The sequence below is a fragment of the Molossus molossus genome, unplaced genomic scaffold, assembly GCF_014108415.1.
Source record: "Molossus molossus isolate mMolMol1 unplaced genomic scaffold, mMolMol1.p scaffold_m16_p_13, whole genome shotgun sequence".
Lineage (NCBI taxonomy): Eukaryota > Metazoa > Chordata > Mammalia > Chiroptera > Molossidae > Molossus > Molossus molossus.
In genome coordinates, this window is record NW_023425348.1 from 34,180,643 (window position 1) to 34,199,585 (window position 18,943).

Consider the following 18,943-nt stretch of genomic DNA (forward strand, 5'->3'; position numbering starts at 1 on the left):
AGGAGAGTGTCAGCCTAGCTTGCGGTTTAGGGAGCAGTGCAAAGGCTGGTCTGATTAGGAGACCTTAGAGTCAGGCAGATAGGTTAAGAGGCTGTTGGAATGACTCAGACTGAGAGCTTCAATAAAGTGTCAGACAAGAGGAGATACATGTGAGAATAATTTGGGAGTAGAACTGAGAGAACTCAAGAACGGAGTGGTAAGAAAAATGGAGGAGACAATTCTAAAAGTTTTTATTTGGGGCTAATGGGAGGATGGTAAAACCATTAAGAAAGGCAGCCTTCTCTATTGTTTTCTAAATAGAAGTGTAATTCAAAATTTTCAAGGACAGATAAAGGTAGGCGGTGAAAAGTCAGAATATAATGCAAGCTTCTTCCTCGACTCAAAAACAAAAAACCACCTATGTGCACCTAGTAAGTTTGACATTTAACCTAAAACTAAATGAAATGGAATAAAAGAAAGAAAGAAAGAAAGAAAGAAAGAAAGAAAGAAAGAAAGAAAGAAAGAAAGAAAGAAAGAAAGAGAAAGAAAGAGAGAAAGAAAGAAAATGGAAGAGCATATAGGGTTGACAATGATTTTCACTGATGATCTACTTGACGGTGATAATTAAGCACATTAAATGTCACATTCTAGGGAGTGTTGGGCAGATGCTAAGTTGGAAACAATACACTCTTTCATTCCTGCAGATGTGGAAGTTTTCCTCTTCCAACAGAGCAGCCAGAAACTTGTTAGGAAAGACCCAAACAAGGCCACAAGCACCCCAACTACATCCTTTCCAAGATGCTAATACTTTCCACTTTCATCCAAGACTCCCAAAGCCTGTGTGTTCAGTGGGCAAAGAACAAGATGAAGGGACTGCCCCGGTCTGAGAGCACATGCAGAAGGGTGTGGCTGAGACTTCCAGCCCAGAAATGGTGTGCTCTCCACAAAACCACATTCCCTGCCTGCCTCCCTCACAAACACTCCAGCTGGCATAGGGAGAGTTTTTGAAAATGAGAATGAAGCTTTTCTATGGGTTCTGTTACCATATTTTTTAAGTCAGAACTCCAGATGTATGACAAAAACAGTTGTGCTAATGGCAACTTAGGGACAGACTATTTCTTAAACACTCTGAAAATATCTACAGTATGTGGTTGCCATGGTAAAACCACATCATTCAGAACACTGATTCCACAAATATTTATTTGGCACCTACTAGGGGCCAGGCACTGTTGTAGGCACTGGCAGAAGAGTGGTGAACCAAGCAGGCATGCTGTGTCGTGGGGATGGGCACCCTACTGGGAAGTGCATAGAGATTTAGGGTCTGGTCCATTAAGTTAAAGATATTATCCAAAAAGAACATGATTAGGTAATTATATCGCAGATTTTTTTTTTTTTTTTAATCCTCTCCTGAGGACATTTTTCCATTTTTGTTCAGATAGAGTGGGAGGGAGAGAGAGGAAGAGAGAGAGAGAGAGAAACATCGATGTGAAAGGGACACATCGAGTGGCTGCCACCCGCACGACCGACCAGGGCCGGGGACAAACTGCAACCGAGGTACGTGCCCTTAGCGGGAATCGAACCCGGGTCTCTCGGGACCGCAGGCCGACACTCTAACCGCTGAGCCAAACCGGCCAGGGCTATATCGCAGATTTTTAACTTCTACTTGAATCCTCAAAGTTCAAAAGGACCAATTCTAACCCCGCCTGACTAATTAGTGATATAGTCTCCAACGTCCGGTGGGAAATCCTCTCTCTTTTCTGAACCACCCTACACTTCCTTTGATCATCTGAAAAGCATTGAAGCATTCTATCATATATTATAATTATTTACGTATATGTCTTTTTTTTTTAATTTTTTATCCTCACCCGAGGATACTTTTCCATTTATCTTCAGATAGAGTGGGAGAGAGAGAAAGAGAGAAACATGGATGTGAGAGAGACACATCCACCGGCTTCCTGCCACACGACCCCAACCAGAGCTGGGGATGAACTACAACTGAGGTACATGCCCTTGACTGGAATTGAACCCCTGACTCATTAGTCTGTGGGCAGACGCTCTAACTGCTGAGCCAAATGGGCCAGGGCCATATATGGTTTTTTTTTCTTTATTGATTTTTTTTTTAGAGACAGAGGAAGGTAGAGGGCGAGAGAGATAGAAACATTGACTTGAAAACATTGATTGATTGCCTCCTACATGACCACCACTAGGGATTTGGCTCACAACGAGGGCACATGCCCTGACCAGGACTAGAACTGGTGATCTCTTGGTGCATGGGTTGACGCTCAACCACTGAGCCATACTGGCCAGGCTATTTTTTTAAAATAGTCTTTTGTGTTTATTAAGATAATTGTTGTCCAGAAAAAAGTGGCCCCTCTTGAATCAACTTTGATGCTTACAATAATTAAAAACAAAATTTACTGAACTCTATAACCTTATTAAGGCATTTTAGAAAGTGACTTCCAGAATAATGGAAAATTTTTAAGCTCTGCATTCAGAGAGGAGTGTATGAGTTATAAGCTGCTCTGTGGCAAAATGATAGCTTATTTCTCAAGTCTTCATTTGATTTAACCAAGACCAACAGGTCTGAGCTTCAAGTTCCATTATGTCCTACAGTGACAGGTTTCTAGGATGAAAAGTAAATGATAATAGATGAGTCCAAATAGTCAGTTTATTAAATTAAGGTGAAGCCATAATGTGAAAAAAAAGCTAAATTCAAAAGGCTTAAGAAATGGAAAATTTAAGTATGAGAAAGTAATAAAACACAAAAATGACCAAAAGAATTACAAGTTATTTAAATCTTAGACCTGGGAAATGGACTATGCCTTCTAGGCGAGAAGAGAAACGTCTTTGAAAGCACTGTACCTTTGGCTTATTTTCAGTGGTTGATGGAACATGAATAGGAACCACATTGTTGCTTGGAGACGTCATCTTCACGTCTGTCTGACATTTGCTTCTGGGAAACAATTGGACATCTCTGTCAGAACTGTCTGAAAAGTGGCTTCTACATTTTCAGAGTCTAGAGTTGACGTCTCAATGAATGACAAACCATTCTTTTCTGCAAAAGGTCTTGCTTTATCTGTAGGAACTGCCCTGAGATGACACAAATCACTCTTATTGCCCACAAGCATGATAGTAATGATACTATCAGCGTACTCTCTCAGTTCTTTCAGCCACTGCTCTATATTTTCATATTTGAGATGTTAAACAATGTCATAAACCAACGTTTTTCGACTGGTGGGCTGCAAGAATTTTTAAAACACTCACTATCTGACTATTTAGTCAGGGGCATTGACCTCTTTTTCCTTAGATTGTCAAATAAAAAAAATAACAACAGCCAACACAATAGCCATCCATTGTAAATGAATAAAAATTATACCTATTTTTCTGTCAGATCGGCAAAAAGCATATATATATATATATATAAATGTGTGTGTGTATGTGTATATATATATGTGTGTGTGTGTGTGTGTGTGTACCACAAGATTTTAGTAATTAATTTATGTGTCCCATGAGAAGAAAAAGGATGAAAATCGCTGTCATAAACCAGTAAGACACCTGTAGCTCCACGACAGCGTGCTGATGTTATAGCTCGGCATTGCTCTTGCCCATATCTGCAACTTCATTGTTTTTCCATCAACCTGGATGCTTCTTGTTGCACACTTGACTCCAGTGCTGCTCTTGGTTTTAAGATTACGCTCATTTGGAGTAAATCAAGACAAGAGATTACTCTTTTCAACATCAGAATCTTTAATAAGGACAATTTTGAAGAGGACATCATACTCACGGTCGCTGGTACCCATTGTCGCCCACGAGTGAAGTGACATGAGCAGCAGTGAGTGGTATAGGTGGGACCAGGGCACATTGCTGCAGGGGTAACTCAGCTTCAGCTGCCAAACTGGATGAAGGACCCTTCCTATTTATGTTCTTGTCAGCCTATGTAGACTCCTTCAAGCAGGCTGCTTTAGCTTATCTCTTCAGATCCCTCTCCTGACACCGCCCTGATTCCGCTCCTTTTTCCTCCCCCACTCACTACCTATCTGGTGTTCCTTCCAGCAGAACTCCTTGCTAATCCCTACATGTGCCAGGCTCTTCCCAGCCCCTGCCTTTGCACAAACAATTTCCTCTGATGGAGCACCCTATCCTTCTTTACTTTGGAGAACTGTGAGTTCACTTGACTCAGGGCTTATTCTTCAGTTAAGCCCTCCATGACTTCTGTGGGTATTGAGTGGTCATGCCCAAACTCCAAGCGTATATGTTAGCTCCTTTATCATCCTGGGTTTTTTTCACTGTGTATGTGTTGGGGGTGGGGTGGGGGTGTTGGCAGAGAGGTGGGGGGTTATTAGCTCTGGGGAAAAGTCCTCATTTTCTCTATCTAGATCTTTGGGGCCCTGTACCTTTGCCTGGAAGAGGCCTTCAGTGAAAGTATGTTGAATATTTTACTTGCCTTCTGAATTCCCGGGGAGATAGCCACATGACACTAAGACCCTCCTGTCTGTCTGTCTGTCTGTCTGTCTGTCTGTCTCTCTCTCTCTCACACACACACACACACACACCCCACATCTCATTTGTCCTTGCTAGAAATTTCTCCCAGTGCTCACTCCTTGGCTTGAAGGCATTGAGACTTCTGTTAGAACATAAATGCTGTGCACTGGATGAAGGTCCTAGAGAATTATATTCTAGTTCCAACTCACCCTGTAATTAGTTCTGTGACCTTGGCCAAATCATATCATCTCTCTAGGTCTGGCTATCTCCATTGATAAAGTGGAAGTTGAACTCAATCCAGATGACATATAGATTTTTTTTCCCTGCAGTGATCAACATCAGTCAAATGATAGTAGCCGCACAGAGAGGTCTATTGAAGATTGTAAAACTCAGGCCAGGAAAGACACTCAGCTAGAAAGAATATGGTGACTGTTTCGGACCATTTAGTACAGAAGTGGGAAGTGGGGCACATGTGCCTGTTACTTGCTGACATTGAACTGGATAGGTTTTCAAGTTCCTTTTAGCTCAAGCACTCCCATGTTTCATGATCCATGCAAAATTATATGTAAAGTCAGTCCAATTTTGCTCGGGAGGCATATGCCAAGTGTCTGCTTCATTCTAGGTACTGAGCAGTGCCAGATAGAATAATGCATCTTTGTTTCCTGTAAGGGACTTTGGGTGATTAGTAGAGGTAGAGGATATGTATTATCTCTACCTAGCAGATAACAGAAACTGAGGCTCCACCAGTGAGTAGAAGAACTTGATCTCAGACTAGTTTGATTTGAAGTGCTTCATACTTTTCCACTATCTCTCTCTACCCTTCATTTAAAAGAGTGTTTCTCACCCAGCTGGTGTGGCTCACTTGTTGAGCATTGACCCATGCACCAAGAGGTTGCTGGTTCGATTCCCGGTCAGGGCACATGCCCAGGTTGTGGGCCCAATCCCCAGTGGGGGGCATGCAGGAGGTGGTCAATTGATGTTCTCTCTCATCAGTGTTTCTATCTCTCTCTCCTTCTACCTTCCTTTCTCTCTAAAAATTAATAAATGAAAAAAATTAAAAATAAATAAAGAGTGTTTCTCATGCCTGATGCATCATAGCAGAGGCCCAGGATAAAGAGTGGATAGTGTTAGGAACCTGGAGGAACGAATATAAAAGGGAACAGAAGAGTCCAGAAAACAAATTTCATCTCTTATGTAAGGGTTGACCTGGCTTCAGCACAGGAAGCCTTCATTGGGCCACATTTATAGGCAAACACATTTCCTCATGTCACATGTGCCTCAATTCTGAGATCCTGTCCCCTTAACATTAATGAGGTTGGAGAGAGGTAACAATTTTTATGGAAGGAAAGAGGACAGGATAATGATTTAAATAGAATCCAGTTGATACACATCAGGCCATATCCCTGTGCCATGAAGGTGTCTACCAAACACCACCTGAGGGCATGATCCTATGCACTTGTAAGATTTGAAGAACTTTTTTATCCATCTGTTTTGAAAATGCAATGATTTTTCTAAGCAGTGAGATTTTCTAAGTAAGAGCAGATGGCTGTTCTCTGGGCCATGTGGATGCATCTTGATGGAGGTGGGGGGTGAACATAAATCCAGAGTGTGGTCTCTGGACTCCACATGTTCAGATTCTTGATGGTGACCAGGCTCTGAGAAAATTGTTCATGTCACTAGACTCACACAAGGCAGGCAGACATGAAGAAAGGAAGTTATGGATTTGTAATAAATTTTCACACTACATGCAATGTACACACTAACAGCATATGCTCTTAAAGTTAGCTAGCAAGGGCATCCCCTTCATGATACTGACGGACCTGGGAAACCAACCAACAGTCAGAAGGTCGCTAAGGGAGAACTCAAAGTTGGAGAAAAGAAAATTAAATTAACTAAATGTGATATTTAATTTTGGTTACAGTAACCTTAATATAAAATAGAGAAAGTTGGAGGTGGAAGAGACCAAGCTCACCTTAGCCGACTCTCTCATTACACAAAAGGGGAAACTGAGCCCAGAAAGGAGAACGAACTTGCCCAAGTTCACATCACTTTCCCCTTCATCCTACAAACAATTTATCAAGTGCCAATCAAGAATAAAGCCTCATTCTAAGCAAAGTGGATACTTTCACAAGCTCAAATGTCTAGCTCAGAAGATAGACACAAATCAATTTTCATATATTATGATTAGTGCTCTAAGATGTGTTGGCAAAGATTTTCTGTTAAGGGCTGGATAGAAAACATTTTAAGTTCTGTGGGCCATATAGTCTCTACTGCAATCCCTAAACTCTACCGTTGTAGCACAAAAAAGTTATAGAAGTAGCTGCGTTCCAGTAAAATTGTATTTATTGGCATTGAAATTTAAATTTAATATTACATTGACACGGCACAAAGTAGTCTTCTTTTTTTTTTTTTTTCTAGCCATTTAAAAATGTAAAACTAATTCACAAGTCTGCAAAAACAGGCAGCAGGCTGGATTTAGTCTGCAGGTAGTAGTTTGCTGACCCCCATCTTAGATGAACAGAGGTTCCAAATGATTTTTCACCATCCATGAAAGTATGATCTAGTTGTCAATCATATACAAGCAGGGAAAAGAGCACATGCTTGTCTGCGTCAGTCTGAAAAGGCAGGGCCACAGAGGTGGACTCTATTCAAAGACCAGTAAAAGACAGGAAGAGGCCCGAAAGCTCCTAGTTCTCCTCCACCCCACCTCTATTTCCAATCCAGCACCAAATGCTTCTGTAATCTTGAGCCAACTTTCATTTATTTACTTTTCACATTGCAGAGACTCTCAATCTTGTACTGTTTAAAATGTAGACTCCTCTGCGAACAGCTGGCCCTTTCCAAAGGTCCCACTTAGCCACATGCAGAGGGAATCAAATGGCTGTTCGGGACTCAGTCCCTCTAGGGTTCAGGTAATTTGTTTACAGTATTAGGGTGCCCTGCATGTGGCTTTGGGGGAGAATGACAACCTTCCCCGAGTAGATGTGAGCAGATGGGCAGTGTCTTATTAATCTTCAGAGAAGAGTTTGACACTGCAATGTCACTAGGCTTTGTCATAGGCAGTGTTCCTGATGAAAAGATATGTGCTCTTTCACCTTATAGGAGAATTCTCTGGGTCTCAGTTTCCTCATCTGTAACATGGACATAATGTCACCTACATGACAGGTTTTTATGACATCACATGTGTGATAGAATTCCGTTCTGTCAAAACTGTATAAACGATCTTATAACTGTCTACCACTTGCTTCCATCCCTACACTCAACAAATCCACTTTAACTTTCTGGCTCTCATTTTCCTTATCTCAAAAGCCATAAGGGTGAATTTAATGCTTCTACATTCCCTTCCAATGCTACCACTCTGGCCCTGTGCCTTGTTAGGAAAGGAGTTTTTCACTGTATGGAGAGCAGTTTTGCATTATGATTGAAGGTGAAGGGCAGAAACAAAGAGGCCAGATATGGGAAACAACACCAAAAAAAAAAAAGAAGGGAACCTTAGCCCTAGACAAGGAGTAAGGCCCTCTTCATTTGGTGTCCAGGATAAAATGTCTGTTTCCTTATAAAGCAAAAGAGCCATGTTCTTTGGCATAGTCTGGATTTGCTTTACCTGATGAGTTTGAGAATCTCATCAACTTTTCTTTTCCCTATTTATTACAAGCAATCAATGCATGGAAATCTTGATGAGATTATCTATCCATGCAACAATTTTTGCAAGGGGCTCTCTGCCCAGATACTTCAATGTGGAAAACACATTGCTATATTATGCTTTTTATTTTTTTAAACCCCTGCTGAGAGTGATGGCTTCCACAAAGCTGACTAAGTCATGTCCCATAACACCAGAGTCCCACACAGATTTCTCCCTTCTTTCATTTTCCACTTTCATAAAAAAGGAGTGTGTAAGGCCATTGACCAGTAGGTGAAATGCTATCTTACCCTCTGAGGAAAGTGACCTTGTTTTTAAGGAATCAGTGTGGGATAGGAGTGGGCACAGGGCTGGCCTGGCAAACGGGGGTAGGTGAGGCAAGCAGGAAGATTAGAGAAACCTGTTTCTCTCCCTCCTCCACACTCCTGGCTTGAGATGTTTAAGGAGGGGTAATGGGGATCCAAACCCAGGACCAATCCCATGGCTCTACGCGTTGTTTTCTACAAAGGAGAATGGATCTTGCAAGGGCTGTCTGGTGAACTAGGCATCTCTGGTGTCTAAGAGATGGGTCTAGGCCTCTAACAACAGGCAAATTGGAAATCCTATAAATTCTCTTGTGGCCTACATATTATTGCCCCACAGAGATAAACTGATATACAAAAGAATGATTGTATAATAGATCTCAGTTTCCCACAGGGGCCTGAAAACCACTTTTCAGGACATCTGGATATTCAGTACATATTATAAAAAACTAGAAATGTCCCAACTAAATACCTTGTGTTAGCTCTAATTATCTCTGAAACAAAAAAACTTAGTGGTCTTTTGGATATACCCCAAGCTCTCCCATAGCTGTGCATTTATTTTAACTATTCCCTCTACTTTAAAGACCCTCTCCTATCAAACATTTTTCCTACCATGGAGCACTGCTAGTCCGAATCCTACCATGGTTCCATTTTAAGTACTGACTTCTTTTTTTTTTTTTTTTTTGGTACGTGCCCTTAGCAGGAACCGAACCGTGGACTCTCTGGTCCGCAGACCGACGCTCCAGCCGCTGAGCCAAACCGGCCGGGGCTTAAGTACTGACTTCTTTATGAAGAGTTCTCTCATTTATTCGCTTTGGTTATAGTTACATTTTCATGAGTTTATGTTTTGCCTCCCCAGTGAGAGTATATATGTTCCTTAAGTCCTCAAACTTATCTTCATATTTATTTCCTCGTGTTCAAAACGATGCCTGGGTCAGGTCCTTTAACAAAGTAGGCATTAAAAAACACCTGTTGATTATTTGTTTAACCAGAACACAATATCCAAGATCCTCATCTATAAATAAAATGTTTGCACTATTTGAAGATTTGTTAAAGATTTCATTAAATTCAAAACAAACAACAAACTTCTAGAAAATGTTCTGTTTCAAATATCTCTGAAACAAAAAAACTTAGTGGTCTTCCTGTGTTCCACAGATTCCAACTGCGTTTTCCACCTTTGGCACATTTATCCAAGCAGTTGAATAATTTGAATTCAAATTCTGAATAATGAGCCTGAGGCATGGCAAGGTCTTCAATCATCAAGAAAGATTCAATTATATTCAGACTATGTGGTTTCCAAAGGAGAAGCATGAACTAATACTTTAAAAAGGCTTTCAACAGAAAGATTGAACAAAAATGTTTCCCTGAATAAATATTGCTTATACAGAAAATGAAGGCATCACATGCCCTATCCTCATCCTGGTTCATGAACTCTTTGCTGTAATTCCTTATCTCCCCAAGTAATTAGGAGGCAGGGTGATGGAATGTGAGATGGAATGTGCTGTGAACTGAATGTTTGCATCTTCTCAAAATTCACATGTTGAAATTCTAATCCCCAATGTGATGTATTAGAAAGTGGGGCAGTCGGGAGATACTTAGGTAATGAGGGCAGAGCCCTCATGAATGGGATTAGTGCCCTTATATTAAGAGGCACTTCTGTTAATAGCATGATAATGGAAAAGACATATGCAGAAGAAATCAACAATAATTAGAGGCAGAGGAGCACATGCTCTCTCTGGGCAGAAAGGTTGGAGAAAGAAATTTGTACAGTGAACAAAGAATGAGATCACAAGAGACTTGACTAAGGTTGTAAATAATATGGCATAACATGAAATCTCAGGCCTGTGAGGTTAAGACCTTATTGGGTCCTATTGGGAAAACTGGATATTCACATGCAAAAGAATGAGATTAGACCTTTATCTTATACCACACAAATCAACTCAAAAAGGACTAATAACTTAAATGTAAGACCTAAAACCATAAAATTCCTAGAAGAAAAGAAAGGGTCAAAGCTCCCTGACATGAGTCTTGGCAATAATTTTTTTTTTCTTTTTTAATGATACCCAGAGTACAGGCATAAAACCCCAAAATAAACAAGTGGTATTACATCAAACTAAAAAGCTTTTGTACTGTAAGGAAAATCAACAAAATGAAAAAACAATCTATGGAATGAAAGAAAATATTTGTAAACCATCTATCTGATAAGAGGTTAATATCCAAAATGTATAAGAAATTCTACTACTCTATAGCAGAAAACCAAGTCACTAGATTAAGAAATGGCTGAAGGGCCTGTGTGACTCAGTTGTTTGAGAGGCGTCCCACTCACAGAAAGGTCATAGGTTTGATTCCTGTTCAGGGCACATGTCCAGGTTGTGGGATTGGTCCCTGCTCAGGGTGTGTATGAGAAGCAATCAATCAATGTTTCTCTCTCACATAGATGTTTCTCTTGCTCTCTCCCTCTCCCTTCCTCTCTCTCTAAAATCAATAAAAACATATTTAAAAAAAAAAAAAAGAACAAGGAATTTCCAATTAGATACAGTATCAGTTAGGTGTTGCTGTGTATAACAGAAATCCCAAAGTAGCTGGACTTAAACAAAAAGAATTTACTTGAAGAAAAAGGGTGCCCTGGCCAGTTTGGCTCAGCGGTTAGAGCATTGGCTTGCGGTCTGGAGGGACCCGGGTTTGGTTCCCGCTAAGGGCATGTGCCTCGGTTGCAGTTTGCCCCTGGCCCTGGTTGGGTTGTGTGGGTGGCGACTACTCGATGTGTCCCTTTCACATCGATGTTTCTTTCTCTCTCTCTCTCCCTCCCACTCTATCTGAACAAAATACTAAAATAAAAATGAGGATAAAAAAAGAAAAAGAAAAAGGGCAAAGGAACAGAATAGACTTTTCAAAGAAGATATACAAATGACCAACAGGTATATGAAAAGGTGTTCAACATCGAACACCACTAAACATCAGGGAAATGCAAATAAAAACCATACTTCATACCTGTTAGGATGGCTATTATAAAAAAAGCTAAATATAACAAATATTGATGAGAATGTGGAAAAAAAGGAACCCTGGTGCACTGTTGGTAGGAAGGTAAATTAGTACATAAACTAGCCATTTTGGAAATCCAAAGGAGGCTCCTCTAAAAATTAAACTCGCTCAATCGGTGTGGCTCAGTTGGTCCCATGTACTGAAAAGTCACCACTGGTTTGATTCCTGGTCAGACCGATGCCCGGGTTGCTGGATCCATACCCAGCTGGGGGTGTGCAGGAGGCCACAGATTTGTGTTTTTCTCTCATTGATGTTTCTAGGTCTCTCTCTCCTTTCTTCTCTCTCAAAAATCAATAAAAACATATTTTAAAAAAATTAAAACTAGCATATATACCCAGCAATTCTACTTCTGGGTATATATCCAAAGGAATTGAAATCAGGAGCTCGAAGTGATCTCTGTACTCCCAAGTTCACTGCAGCATCATTCACAATAGCCAGGACATGGGAATAAGCTAAATGTCCTGTGACAGATGAACAGACTTAGAAAAGGTGGCATATTCAATGGACTATTATTCAGTTTTTTAAAAAAAGAAGGAAATCCTTATGAAAAGAGGCACCTACTTTTATATGATAAAGTATCTTATAGCTTTCTGTGAAACCTTATTTAGGTATAAAATGGTCATTATTATTTTCAAAAAGGTGTATTTTAATAATCTTATAATTTATATGCAGCTTGTGACCAGACTTTGAAAGTTGTCATATCAAAGATATTTTAAATTATACCACCACAGGATGTATCATTTCAGTTTTATTTTGCACAGCTAAAGAGAAGCAGTGGATGACAATTAGCATAATGGTATCTTCATATTCACTGTATTTAGCTAAAACCTAACACATATTAAAAACTGTATCATATTTACCCAGTTTCTCTATTAATTTCAAATTTTGTACTTATAAAAATAACTTAAAATTGCATTGGGAACTTGAAAAACAATTTAAAACAAGGCCAAGACCTAACTAGTCCTTTTCGAACATCTGTCTGGTTTGCAGATAAAAGTGCCCTTGATTTTCTATTTCTCAGCCTCCTGAGCTGAGACTAAATCTCTGTTGTTTAGGCCACCCAGCCCCTGGTATTCTGTTACAGCCGCCCAAAAGGACTAAGACAGAATACTGGTACCTAGTATGGCCATGATGCTTTATAGATACAATCGCAATCTGATCAGCAACCCTACGAGACAGGTATGATATACACCTGTCTTACAGATGATGAAACTGGCCGAGAATGGGTCAGTAACTGCTCCCAGGTCACAAAACTGAAAGTAGACCTAGATCCAAACCCAGGTCTCATTGGTTTCAAAGTTTATACTTTTTTCACCACTCAATATTGTCTTCCTGAGAAAAATGGTTTGAGGTAAAAAAAAATTTTTCTTTTTAATGGAAATGCATTGTGGTATAATGAAACAAAACACAACACTGGACCAGGTGATAGAAGATGTGGTTCCCACTCTGTCATGAACCACCTAACTGAATGACCTCGGCCACATCACTCCATCTCAAAATCATAAACTCAGACTGTAAGTGCTGAAAAATGCATCCTGAGACCACTCATCCCTACCCAGTCTCCTCCCCTTGCAGAAGAGAGATTAGAGCCCAGATGAAGCCACTTGCCTATAGTCACACAAGAGTAGGATTCAGGTGTATCAAACCCATGTGGGGCTCATTCCTCTGGGTCATGTCTCTCCTCCCCGAGCCTTGGTCTCCTCATTTATAAAGCAAACCTCCAAGACCTAGAGTGTTGTCTTTGTCAGTTCAAGCTGTCGTAACAGAATATCATAGACTGACTGGGTGGCTTAAACAACAGACACTTATTTTTCACAGTTCTGGAGGCTAGCGGTCCAAGATCAAGGCCCCCACAGATTTGGTGTCTGATAAGGGAATTCCTCCTGGTGACAGATGGCTGTGTTCTCCTGCGTCCTCTCATGGCTGACAGAGATCATTGTTCTCATGTTTCTTCCTATAAGGGAACTAATTTCATTCCCCCCCAAATTTTATTTTATTTTATTTCTTTCATCACCATTTATCCCCTCTCTGCCCTCTTCCACCTCCACTCCACACCCCAGTCACCACACTGTTGTCCATGTTCATGGGTTCTCTTTTTTAATTTCATTCTTTAAAAAAAAAAAAAATATATATATATATATATTTTTTTTTTTTTTTAGGGAGAGGAGAGAGAAAGAAAAACATCGATTCGAGAGTGGAACATCAAGCACAACCCTCACATGTGCCCTGTTGGGAATCAAACCAGCAACCTTTTGGTGATGAAATAATGCACAGCCAACTGAGCCACACCAGCCAGGGCTCACTTCATTGTTGAGGGCTCTGTGGACCAAAGGGTGAGGGTTTGATTCCCAGTCAAGGTTTTATACCTGGGTTGCAGGTTTGATCCCTGACCCCAGTCAGGCCCTGTGAGAGGCAACCAACCACTGTGTCTCTCTCACATCGATGTTTCTCTCTCTCTCCTTCCCTCTCTTCCATTCTATCTAAAGATCAATGGGAAAGTATCCTCGCATGAGGATTAACAACAACAACAAAAGAATTTTACAGAAACACACACATTTAGTTTATAACATGAGTACTCCACTTAGATTGTAGTATGCAAATGTAGATGATTTTATGATGATTTCTTAGTACATAACTGTAAAAAGTGAGAGGTCTCAGAGATATTAGAGAGAAAAACCATACAGCCTCTGAACTTATATGGAGATGAGTATGTAAGAGAAGAAAGGAGAAGGAGAGCAGGGAGAGAGAAAGTAAAAATGTGTCCTAGAGAGAAACCTGTTCTCAGACTTGCCTCAGATCCCAATAATATACCTGAGTTTCTGTTCCTTATAACAAAATCAAAACCTAACTAGAAAATAGAGAAAACTATCTTTATCTAAATGAACTATTTCCAGAGCATCAAATGATACTCTGGTATAGTGTATATTTATAGAATGCTAGTATCTTGGAAAAAGTTACATAAGGCGCACACACACACACACACACACACACACACACACAGCAAAGAGCATTTACACCCTGGGTCTCTCCTCAGACTTTCAATCTCACTCCTCCACCAAAATAACTATTATTAACCTAAAAAGGCTAAAAACTGCCAGTGTGTGAGCTTTGGCTGGACGAGGCAATGGTGGAACATGAAAAATGCTTTACATTATTAATATAAAAAGGCTGAAAACCGCTTTTTTTATATTACACTTGGCTCAGTGAGGTGATGGTGGGACAGCCCTCCTTTCCTTCCTGCATTTGGCACATGTGTGCTTCCTACAGGTCTATTTTTTGGCATGGATCATCAGGGCCGTGTTTGGTTTAGCAACTGCTGGGCTTTTACTGAAATAGCCCTCTATTTAGAGGGAGAAGACTAGCCTATATCACCTTAGAAGTTAATATATTATGCCACAATGAAGCATAGCTAGAAGGTTATGAACAATATTTTCCAAATGTTTTTCTTAGAACCCTGGGAGATGCTATGTGGCAAAAGGTTGAAGGTCAACTAAGCTTGGGAAACACCTCTGACAGAGTCACTAATGCACGTGAGCTTGTTAAAGTCTTCTCTGCTGACTGCTCCTTTCTACCAGATTCCTACGTTTGAAGTGCCTCAGGGCTTGGCTTTGGGCCTCAGTTTCTCTCTGCACTCTTCCTAAGTGATGTTATCCAGTTACATGACTTTATTTTTTATTTTATTTTATTTAAAAAAAAAATTTAATCCTCACCCGAGGATATTTTTCCATTTTTATTTTTTCAGATAGAATTGGAGAGAGAGAGAGAAACATTGATGTGAGACAGACACATCAATTGGTTGCCTCCCACATGACCCTGACCAGGGCCGGGGGCCAAGCCACCACCAAGGTACATGCCCCTGACCAGAATCAAACCTGCAACTCTTCGGCCTGTGAGCCGATGCTCTAACCTCCGAGCCAAACTGGCCAGGGCCAGTTCCGTGACTTTAAATGCCATCTGTAAGCTAATGATTTCCCAATTTGTTATCGCAAACTTTTCTCCTAAGCTCCAGACTCATCAATGTATAAGATCTGTCTACCTGATAGCACCTCTTACTTGTGTAATAGGTACTTTGAACTTAATGTGGTTAAAACAACCTCTTGATTTCCTTCACCCTTTTAAATCTTTGCTTCCCTAGTCTTTCCCAGCTCAGTTAATAACACTACCATGTAATTAATTGCTCAAGCCCACAAGCTAGAAGTCATCACTATCTTCTCTCTGGTCCCTATTTCCCACATTAACCCATCAGGAAGGGCTGCTCTCTCTACTCCTCGAAACCAGGCTGACACCATCCACCTCTGTCTGTCACACGGACAACCCCATCATTATCTCTCAGCTGAACTATTGCAAGAGCCTCCTAACTGGTTTCCACTTGCAATCTTGGCCTTTAAATTCCATGCTCTAAACAACAGCAAGGAGATTTTTTTTCAAATTGTCAATAAGATTGTGCCAAGGCTGAAAGCTCTTCAAATTGCTTCCCATGGCACCAATACTCAAGTCTCAACTTCTTACCGAGGCCTCGAGGAACATACCTCATCATATGCACTTTCCCCCTCAGTTTCTCAGGTATCTTTCCTTCCTCCAACATGCTAAGATTTTCCCTGTCAGGTCTGTAGATTCCCTGTTCTGACCCTTGGGTTTCCCCACTTCCAGTTTCCCTCTATAACATCACCTCTTAAGGTGTTCACAGTACTTACCATTATTTGAAATCTTACTTGTTTGCTTGTTCACGTGTGTGTGTGTGTGTGTGTGTGTGTGTACCACGCCTAGAAACCAAATTCTGTGAAGGCAGGGCAGGGAACTTATTTGTCTTGTTCACTCTTCACCAGGGTTTTCTCTGTACCCACAGCAGTTCCTGGAACATAATAGGTGCTCAAGACATATTTGTTAAAGACACGAAAAGATTTTAGAAATCATGCAGTGGAGTCCTGGCCAATTTGGCTCAGCGGTAAGAGTGTTGGCCTGTAGTCCAGAGAGACCCGGGTTCGGTTCCTGCTAAGGGCATGTACCTCGGTTGCAGTTTGTCCCCGGCCCTGGTTGGGTCGTGCGGGTGGCAATCACTCAATGTGTCCCTTTCACGTCGCTGTTTCGCTCTCTCTCCCTCCCACTCTATCTGAACAAAAAATTGAAAAGTGTCCTTGGGTGAGGATTAAAAAAAAATCGTGCAGTGGAGAAAACTGTGAAACTCAGTTTAACCCAATATTCTTCAAATTTATTTGGCCACAGAACCCTACCTACCATTGTAAAGAATATTCATTATCCCAGGGATCATCTACTACAATATACTTTGGTTTATGCTAGTTTAACATCAGTATGGAGAAGAGCCAATGTTTGAAACCCAGTCGATCTTCAATACCAAAATTTGAAAATCTCTTGTGCGCAGGTGTTTTGGGAGTCTGGGATATTTTTATTGGGAGAATGATAGTTTTTGGAATAATTTTTTATTTGATTTTTAGAGAGAGAGAGAGAGAGAGACATTGATGTGAAAGAGAAACATCAATCAGTTGTTTCCCGCACCCACCCCAACTGGGGAGTGAACCCGAAACCTAGGTGTGTGCCCTGACCAGGAATTGAACCTGCAACTTTTTGGTGTACGGATCAATGCTCCAACCGAGGAAGCCAAACCAACCAGGGTGGGAGAAAGATAGTTTTAAAAGTGAGTTAATTGATATCTTTTTCTTTGAGATGTGGGTTCAAAACTTGAAGGTAGCAGCTGCATATTACAGGGCTCAGGAATAGATGAGGTGTTGGAGGTGGGAGAGAAGCAGTCCAGACAGGATATAACAAAATTAGGGGATGTGGTTGAGTAAGGCTAAATGAGCCTGAGGCCCAGTAAAGCTTTCCTACTTCTAATGGAATTTTTAGAAACAGAAACCTGCAGTTGGAAACTTGGCTATTTTTATACCGTGTGTGTTTTCTGTAATTACTTCTTTTCTGTTTTCCCTCATGTTTAGTAAAGCTGTCTTGAAAATACCAGCCTTTCTCAGTATGCCAAGGGAAAACATTTTTGTCCACACTGAAATTTTTAAAGCGCCACCACATAGCCTTGGGTGAGGCATCAACAGGTGATTTGGGGACAGAGGGACTCTGGAAAACAGAAACCTGAAGTACAGATGGAAGTCAGGCCACACAGCCAGGGGCCGTTGTTTGGCCCCTTCCAGCCTGGAGACACTCTCTCAGGAGCCTGACTTGGTTCAGTTCTGATCTGTTTAAACTTTGGAGGGTTTTGTGCTCAGTTCTAATTAGACAAGGCTAATTCTTTACAAGCCACACATATACGATATTAAGCTATAAAAGACAGTTATGAAGGGAATTGTTTAGTTCTGTAATTTTCAACCGGTGTGCTGCAAGTATTTTTAAAACATGCAATACCTGACTACTTAGGCCCTGACCTCTTTTTCCTTAGATTGTCAAATAAAATAATGACAACAGCCAACACAGCAATAGCTATCTGCTGTAAATAAATCACAATTCTACCTATTTTTTATTTTTGTCAGATTGGCAAAAAAAATTTTTTTTTGGTGTGTGGCAGAATTTTAGTAATTAGTTTATTATTGTGTACAATGAGATGAAAAACGTTGAAAATTGCTGGTCGAGTTGCATGAAAAGCCCTACAGGAAATCAGTTGAGGATAACTTGAGAAAGTCCTCAATGATTTGAAATGTATGCAAAGAACATGTGAGAAATTTTGTGCATAAGAGCTCTGGTTTGTGCCTCAGACTTTCTCAGTTCATGGTGGCACTCAGATTGGCCCCTGAATTTTGTATTTGGGGGCAGGCTCTTGCTTCATTCTTGGAGAGACCAATGGGGGAGAATTTTCAGTCGTAAGGATGACTGAAAACCAGGTGAATAACCCAGATATAAAGGCTTAAGATTAGGGGAATTGGGTATTTATTAAGATAAAGGGTTGGCTCTGTGGCAGATAGATTGCAATCCTGAAGAAATACGTATGTTTGTGATTTTTCTTTATTAGGTAGGACCTGGTCTTAGGGAATATATCAGTCAGGGTTCTCCAGAGAAACAGAATCAATATTGTGTGTGTGTGTGTGTGTGTGTGTGTGTGTGCACGCGCGCGCGTGTATTCTGCAGAGCCAATGTTCCAGTTGGAGTCTTAAAGCTGGAAGCTGCTGTAGAATGAGGAAGAGATGATGTTCCGGTTCCGTGGCCACCAGGCAGGAAGAGCTGATGTTCCGGTTTGAGGGCTGTCAGGCAGGAGAACTCCCTTTTACTCAGGGGAGGGTTAGCCTTGTGTTCTCTTCAGGCCTTCAAATAATTGGGTGAGGCCCACCCATATCATGGAGGGCAATCTGCTTTACAAAGGCTACTGATTTAAAGGTTAACCTCATCCAAAACACTCTCACAAAAACACTCAGAATAATGTTTGACCAAATATCTGGGCACCCTGTAGCCCAGTCAAATTGACACATAAAATTAACCATCACAGGGAGTGAAAGATGTGCATAACTAGATTTCCATCCAGGATGGCGAACAGGCCCCAGAA

The 18,943-nt window shown here is 40.8% G+C and overlaps 1 long non-coding RNA gene and 1 pseudogene across 11 annotated transcripts in view; one reads left to right on the forward strand and one right to left on the reverse strand.

Moving 5' to 3' along the window:
• The window catches only part of LOC118628119, an 80,644-nt gene that overhangs the window by 34,465 nt on the left and 27,236 nt on the right, over positions 1-18,943 (forward strand). The window contains exon 1 of one of the 11 annotated variants that reach the window (XR_004959247.1): positions 1,489-1,533. The exons of 9 other annotated variants lie outside the window; for them this stretch is intronic. This is a non-coding gene — a long non-coding RNA (uncharacterized LOC118628119). Of the gene's footprint in view, positions 1-1,488; positions 1,534-17,484; positions 17,508-18,943 lie in introns of those variants that run through there. One more of the 11 variants, XR_004959248.1, reaches the window with a different exon arrangement.
• LOC118628118 lies at positions 2,910-3,779 on the reverse strand (annotated as a pseudogene).